This window comes from Ziziphus jujuba, chromosome 7, assembly GCF_031755915.1.
Source record: "Ziziphus jujuba cultivar Dongzao chromosome 7, ASM3175591v1".
Lineage (NCBI taxonomy): Eukaryota > Viridiplantae > Streptophyta > Magnoliopsida > Rosales > Rhamnaceae > Ziziphus > Ziziphus jujuba.
The window spans coordinates 12,528,528-12,536,846 of NC_083385.1; positions in this window are offsets into that span (position 1 = coordinate 12,528,528).

Sequence of the window (8,319 nt, forward strand, 5' to 3'; positions counted from 1 at the left end):
TAGCATACTTTATTTATGGATCTGTCCGTTTCAAGTGGAGGGAAGAGCTGCTCAATCATTTGTGGGGCATGCTAGCTTGAAGTGGGTCCCTTCTGTTGCTTATTCTCTGAGAACTTTATCAACTATAAGGCTTGAAGTCGACTCACGGACAGATGACCAAAGAAAGAAAAGAAGATAGAGCCTTTCTAATAGATCAGAAGAAAGAAGAGTCTGAGACCCTTGTCCTAATTGAATTGCAAGGGGTGACCTATATAGATAAATAGACGAGAACTCAAGGGGAACAAAGTACCTTTTTTTTAACAACTTTAATATATTGCTGGATTAAAGAAGGAACTAAGGGAGAATTGAATCAGACGTAAACCAACGTCGGAGAGGCCTTGGGTAGTAATTGAGATGCCTTCAATTTAGACAAGAGATGTAGCACGCTTCACAAGGACGATTGGAAATGGCGTACTTATTGCAACTGGCACTAAGAACTCGAGTTCCAACTGATGCTACAGTGTTTTAAAAGAACGCTATCGCTCTTGTAGATTTGCAAATTTACGGAATGGTACTTTATTCACACCTATGTTGATCTACTGCTGCTTTCAAATGCAATGATTGGGCCCCCTAAACCTGAGGTCTTCACTTTAATTACTCAGTCCAAGTGTGCTGCAAGTTCAAAGGCTGGCAGTAGCAATTGCAGGTAATCCCTTCGATTCCCTTCCTTTAGAAAGGGTCCTTTCCCTACCCCTGCACCAGTTATAGCAATCCTGTATACGGCAGAGGAGGAAATATTCTGTATATAGCATAGTATATAATAATATATGTTTTAAATGAAAGATTGTTTCTTTAGATATAGTTATAACTGAAACTTTTTTTTTTATGGTAAGCGACCACCGCCTTCTCGTCGGCAATCACCGTCACAAAAAATGGCATAGTCGCAAAGCTTCGTCATGCCATACAGCAGCTATCCACATAAGCATATTATGTGTAAGTGTGAATAAAGGCCAAGAACTCAAAAGTCCGAGGGGTTAACCCTTCGTGAACATCACAACCAATGACCTATAGCCTTTATAAACTGGTAATTGAAAGACTAAACAACAAAGTAAGAACGTCCAGGAAGTTGCAAAGGAATTTTCGAACAACCCTGATACATGACATCAGGATAACAGGTAAGGAATCAGTAGCACCCGTGAGAAAAAAAGAAAATCATTTTTTCTTTCCTTTAAGGTACTGCAATGGTTGGGTCTAGTTATAGGTACCATCCATTTTAAACCTTGCCAAAACCATCAGGGCCCAAGCATGTATAGGTTGTACCAAGGCCTGATACAAGGGTTAGCCAATAGGGAATAACCTTTTCTTCCCTGCTCCCTTGACCTTCATTCCCATGTTGCCAAGCTGAGGCTGCTAGCGCATTGTATCTAACCACACTGTGGCAAATCGATACAAGTAGCTAAACAGCTTGCTATACCATACAAAGGCATCTCCGAGCGAATGGTTAGGCAAGACTACGATGCCTAGGTAAACATCCCGTTTATTAATCAAACAAGACATCGAGAGTTTAACTTAACCATTCCCCTTCTGTAGCCAAAGTGATAGTTACTATAGTATCCATCAGCAATGTGTGGATGAGGGTAGGCTTTCTATGTGGATAGGACGTACCATCACTGATACGAACCTAGGATGACCTACTCCTAAACCCGTATTATATTAGCCCGGATCTTTAATTAAGTTCAAGTTCTAATGAAATGGACCTCAACCCCTAACCAACCTGTGGTTAGAAACCTTGGTATAATGTAGACGCCACAATAGGGGATGGAAAACCTATTGATAAGTCAAGCTAAAACAACCAATTCTCTAATGGTGTTTTAGGTGTTCTCAAAGAACAAAGAGATAATTAATCTCACAAGTATTTTCTTAATCAAATCAAAGTTATATTCATATTGAAAAATAAGCCTTTAAATAGGCTAATTTTACAAAGACAAAAACCCTACAAAATTAATTCAAAACCAGACTCCTATAGGAATTAGGAAACTTGACCGAATTCTAATATGTCCTAAACTAAGTTTTCCTAAACTAAATTTGATTAATTAATTCTTTTATTTTGAATTACGAATTATTTAATTTACAATGGAAATAATAAAATAAAAACCTTCCTAAAGTTATTTATCCAGAAAATAAATAAATAAAAACCTAAAAGTAATGGTAGTTTCCTAAAACAAAAAGTAAAAACAAATTAGGAAACTAAAAATGCTAGTTTTTTTATCAAGTTAAATTTGATCAATCTTTGACCTCTTTGAGCTTCAAATCAGCTTCTAGATGCTTTTTAGGATGCCAAATAAGCTGAATATGAAGTCCCACACGTTGCCCATGCTTGGAAAAATAAGAAAAGGCTAATACAGTAAAATACAGTAAAGCCAGCAAGCAATACAGCAAATTCGGCCAAATTGTTGATGCTGTCCGTACAAGCCCTTTTTGATTGCATTTGAGGCTGATTTAACTTTATTCCATGACCTCTTAGGCATATGTATTGAACCCATAAATCATTGGAACCATTTCATACTTCCGGACTCCAAAAATGTACCAAAACCGTCACCCGGGTCCGTATCGGCTTCCACCACTTGGATGCTTAGAATAGGCTTTGTATCCTCAAGTATGGACAAGCTCTGTTGAGATTGATTATCCCCTGTATATATACTCCCAGTTTGTCCTTAAATCTCTTAATTTGAGCTCTTGTGATTGGCCTAGTCTTCATCCGTGTCGAGTCAGCACCCCAGCGGGTTATCGGTTGAGCGGCCTCGGGCGGAATCACATCATTCCCCTCCTCTTGAAAAGGATTTGTCCTCAAATCAAGATCATCACCTGTAGAAAAAGAAGTTAAATCAGAAACATTAAATGCGGCACTCATGTTATACTCACCTGGTAATTCAAGCTTGTAGGCATTCTTGTTATTCGGCTCCAAAACTTGAAAAAGTCCATCCATAGGCGGCATGAGCTTTGACTTTCTTTGTTTAGGAAACCTTTCCTTTCGTAAGTGCAACCAAACCAATTCTCCTGGGTCAAACACTATTACAACAAAATCTAGAAATACATGCTCGTTATGGTAAAAATTACACTTTTTAAAGTTAGCAAACAATATTTCCCAAATTTTCAAATTGCCACTAAGTAAAGTTCTCAACAATGCAGATAAAGTTCTATGCAATAAAGACATCTTTAAATAAGTATCCTTAAAATTCATGGTCAGCAATGATTTCTTATTCATAATTACTTTATTGACATTACCAAAGCTAAGATAAAAATTTATATTTTTCCTTTCTTGTCTTCCTTTTCCTTTCTCACTCACGGCCATCTCACCTTCCTCACTCTCGGCTTTTGCACCAAATTTTTCACTCTTGGTTTTATTAAAATTTTTCCACACAACCTGAGTATTAGAAGACTTACCTTGGACAACAAGCTCACCTTTTCCCTCTTGATTGGATGGTAGTCCACTTGGAATTTCATTTTGGAAGACATCTCCAAATTCCTTCAAAAGAGAAATCATTGAACTTGGCAATTCAAGTTCTTCAAAGTTAGTTTGATCATTAAAATAATTTTCTTTATAAATCATGACCAGCAAAGGTTTCTTACACTCAATAACCTTATTAATATCCCCTAAACTCAAATAAAAGTTGCTACTTGATCTTTCGTTTCTTTCTTTTTCTTTTTCTTTCTCTGATTGGCGCAAACCTTCGGATTTCCCTTCCTTCTCCAAGCTCTCGGGTTTGCAACTTTCTTTCCCCTCTCTTTCAGTTTTTCCTTGATCTTTCCACTCAATATGAGTCTTAGAAACCTTACCTTGATCAGTAACCTCATTCTTACCTTCTTGAAAGGATAGTGAAGCCGTTGGTGCCATATTTGCTTTTTCCTTGAGCTTTTCGGCTTCTCTCCTTTGTTGCATTTGTAATTGGTCTTTGTAAACCTCTTTATGAGATAATGGTTCCAGCTTGACCTTCTTCCCTTTAAAGCTGAAAACAATACTATTTTCTCGACCAAAATGAGTAGCATCTTAATCAAATTGCCATGGCCTACCTAATAGTATATGTCCAGCAATTATGGGTACAATATCACATAAAACTACATCCTCATATCTACCTATATTAAATTTTACTTTGGCTTGTTTATTCACTTTTATTTCACCACCATCATTAAGCCATTGTAATCTATAAGGTTCTGGATGTTTAATAGTTATTAAGCCTAATTTATCAACTACAATGTTACTAATTACATTTGTACAACTTCCACTATCAATAATCATACTACAAATCTTACCTTGAATTTCACATCGGGTGTGGAAGATGTTCTCTCTTTGAATTTCATCCTCATCTTTGTATGCAGTAAGTACTCTCCTAGAAAGCAAGCTTAATTCAGCATTGGATGCTTGCAAGGTTTTGGGTTCATCCTCCAAGTCCTCCTCCTCTTGCTTGGCTTCATCCTCACTTTCTTCACTTTCCGATTTTAGCTCGTCATCGCCCTTTAACACCATGATTCTTCTATTCGGGCATTGGATAGCAATGTGTCCTCCTCCCTGGCACTTAAAACACACAACATCATAAGTTCTAGAAGGTTTAGGATCTAATTTTACCTCATTCTTTGGTGCTTGGACAGATTCGTTTCTAGTCTCCTTCCTTGGCCAGTTTGAACTTTCTTCCTTGACTTTCGGCTTTGGCTTGCTTTCATAGATGGGATTGTTCCTCCAGCCACTTGAATTGGACCTTCCACTGTTGGAAACACCTCCAAACCATGATCTTACACCCCTCCTCTTGAATTGATGCTCTAATTTAATAGCCACATGCAACATCTCCTCCAATTCCACATATTGTTGCAATTCTAGTTGATTGGCTATTTCACGATTCAAACCACCAAGAAACCTTGCCATGGTTGCTTCCCTATCTTCATTCAAGTTCAATCTCATCATAAGCATCTCCATCTCCTTGTAATAATCCTTCACGGATCCGTGTCCTTGAGATAAAGATGGAAGTCTTTGATGCAGCAACCTATGATAGTGTGATGGTACGAATCGCTTCCGCATGGCTCCTTTCATTTGTCGCCATGTAGTAATCAAGTCATCACCAACTCTCCTTCGGGTGTTTTGCTCATTGGTCCACCATTGGAGTGCATAATGGCCAAACTCCATTGCTGCCAATTTCACCTTCTTAGCCTCCGAATAATTATGACGGTCAAATATCATCTCCATTTTTTCTTCCCACTCCAAATATGCTTCGGGGTCACTTTTTCCCATGAATGGTGGGATGTTGATCTTGATATTGCTAAGATTATCATTTGTTTCTTCCCTCTTATATCTTCCATGGCCAGCTCTATCTTGGACAGCAAAAGTTTTGTTCATACCTTCCTCAAAGTCTCCATCAAATGGCTCCTCATCAAATTCCTCTCTCGGTCTCTCGTGACCTCCTCATCCTCGGCCTCGTCCTCCATGGAATTCTTGCCTATTTCTTGTGTTCGGAATTCCTTGGGAAACTTCTAGCCTTCCCATCCTTTGATTCACATGCTCAACTTGAGCACTAACCCGCTGTATTGACTCCAAAACAGCTCTCATGTCCACTTGGTCTCCTCTCCCGGTAGCTCGGACATTGCCATGGAATGCTACGGACTCTTCCTCATTGATCCTCAAGGGTGGATCTCCTCTTCTTATTCTAGAATCTGCCATGTTAGTAAAATACTGCAAAAATAAAATAAATCCTCACAATATTCACTCCCTCACGTGTTTCACTTAAACAAGGTCTCGACACTCGTGTTTGCACACTAGTTTAGGCTTTTACCCTCTTTTAAGCTCACACACTCTTGCCTTTTTCCACTCAATGAGTTATCTCAAAGTTCTAATTAAAACACCCACAAAACAGCAATTAGATCACTAGTATGTTTTAATTAAACTTATCAACAATCAGTAAGCAAAAAGTAGGCAGTTGGAAGGCCTTAAAGTAAGTTCAGTTGGAAGCCAGCCTAAGCCAAGAAGGTACGAATGAAGTGACGGGCCCCTTTAGAGATTGGGGTAGGGGAGCAGCTTTCCTGTGGTGGTAATTGCAAGCATCTCTCCTTTTCTCTTAGCATGCACAGTTTGCTTGCATGGCGCTTTAGGAACATCTCTCTTTCATAGTTTCACGCTGGCCTAATGAAAGTTAGTCTTTTAGTAAGCGTATATAAACAGCTGTTTAATGTATAAACAATTCTTTACACAGCGTTCAAAACCAACCTTGAAGTGAATGAATTAGAAAGAACGAAGAAGTAAAGAAATGAGATGACTCTTTCTCGAACTATATCATAAACAGATCTTCCCCTCCACACCAATCACGAGTTTTTCTCCATTCCTCTCGTATATCGTCGTAACGCCCTTAATGATAGGTTTTCAAAAAGACTTTTCATGTCATTCCCATTTGGGTCCGATTTGGATCCCTTCGTTGTTTCCTTTTCCTCCTGCACCTTTTCCTCAAAATGAGAAAGAAGATGGTACACTCAATTTGTATTATTTAAGTGCTTATTGCTTGCCAAAGATCCTACTTTTACAATTGGTAGGTCATCGGGTTATTCAAATAAGTCATGTTTTCTGTGCTTTTCCCATGTTACAACTTTTGTACCAATTCAGTCGATCCGGAATGGATTGTTTTAACATTCTATTAGGGAGCCTGATCATGACTCTTCTGTGTGGTATTCATTCTCATTCAACTCTTGGGATCACATCAAGCAGTGGTTGGAACAGCTCACAAAATCTAACCACTTTACCTACTTTATTGCCCCCAACCATTTCTTGTACCTCTATTGAAATAGAATGGTTTCATTTTCCAATTTCGGTCTCAATTAGTTTACAAGATTGAATGGCCAACTCTCCTCTGGACCCTCAATTCGATTGTTTTCCAAGAATGTTTAGCCGGGTATGTAAGCCATGTATCTGGGAGGAACTTAAAAGAAGAGCTTTTGATTTTTTGCACCATCTTGCAGCTATTTAAATAAAACAATTTCATTTTCTTTTTAATAATAGTAACATTTTTTTTTTACTTAGAAGAAAGATTATATATATGTCCAATTTCCAGTGGTGGTTGGTTCCACAGCATGCTTCTCGCTTCCCTATGGAGTAATAAGGGGGGAAATACTTCTTTCTTAAAGGCTTTGTTCATGCTAGCCCCCAAAGAGTCTCTAGTTTTCCACTATCTCTCATCTGGCATCTCAGTACAATCCTATAACTCATAGCCTATCTTACCACAACAAAAAGTAGGTAGGCCCTCATATTCGCAGCGCTTCCAGAAGGCATTCCTTCCTTCACCAATCATAACACCCGGTAAGAAGGGCTTCTGCGGATCTAATTCATTACATACTTTGGCAAAGAGACCATGGCAGATCTGTGATTATCTCATGGGGGAGGTGTTAAGCTTGATTGGTCTCCCTTTCTCTTTTGTTATAATGGAAACTATTGCAAAGTAATCTTGCTCCCACTATTCAAAAGGAAGATCGAGAAGACGAATGAATCCAAACCAAGGCCCTGAAAAAACCTTCTCTAGAGAGAGATTTTTTTCTCCAATGCACTTTATAGGGAAATAAAAACAAATGCTGCTCTATTTTGAAGGACCCCCATCCAGATCTGCTTTCTATCTTGGTAGTCTGGTATGTGTAATATAAGTTAAACCAGCCTTACAACTATATTTGAGGAGTTCCATTAAGATAAAGAAAGTCATCATTCATCTTCCATAGCTGAAGTAGGCGTTCAGCCAAAGCATCAACCGTTCCATTGCTGAAAGTAAAGTATAAAGATAAGCTTTCCCCATAAGCTTACCTTCCCAAGCCTTCCTTTTATGGTTCAATACCATATCTAGGACAAGCATCCGATGAAACTGACTGAATCTCATATAACTACCAACCATTTGGTGGTAGAGTCCAAACCCATTTCCCGAATGAGGCCTCTTTCTTCGTCTACATAAAATATATCCAACCAAGAGAGTCATGAAACCTCCTTATTATCTTGACCTGGGGTTTGGTTCTCCTGCAACATCTTTTAACTGCTCTAGCATAGAGCTCCTTTCATCTCCTATATCTTCTTCTTAGAGCCCAAGGTTCGACACGGCCTAACCAGTTGGATCAGTGGATGTCTCTGCTATTTGCTAACAGGCACTCTTCATCTTCTCCTCTTTTATCTGAGCTTGATTCTGTTGATTACAAAATTAATCTTGAAGCAGGTCATAAACATACCATCCAATAATTACTCTAAAAAGAAGTTCCACCAATCCCTTAGCTAAACAGAAGCAACTAAATAATGCTCACCTGACTACTTGTCGATGTGTCAAGCTGATACAG